Genomic DNA, 298 nt, shown 5'->3' on the forward strand with positions numbered 1-298 from the left:
GAGGGAGGAAGGAAGGAAGGAAGGAAGGAGGGAAGGAAGGAAGGAAGGAAGGAGGGAAGGAACGAAGGAGGAAGGAAGGAAGGAAGAAAGGGGGAGGGAGGAAGGACAGATGGAAGGAAGGGAGGAAAGAAGGAACCGTCAAAACAGACGGGGTCAATTTGACCCGGGAGGACAACACAAAGGCTAAGAGGACTTGGATCAATCCACCCAGTTCTCTATTGAAGCTTCTCCTCGATTTTGCTCTTTGTCTTTGCCTATAATTGTGTTCTGCTTATGTCACTCTCTGTTTTATATTAAT

Source organism: Scomber scombrus, chromosome 10, assembly GCF_963691925.1.
Source record: "Scomber scombrus chromosome 10, fScoSco1.1, whole genome shotgun sequence".
Lineage (NCBI taxonomy): Eukaryota > Metazoa > Chordata > Actinopteri > Scombriformes > Scombridae > Scomber > Scomber scombrus.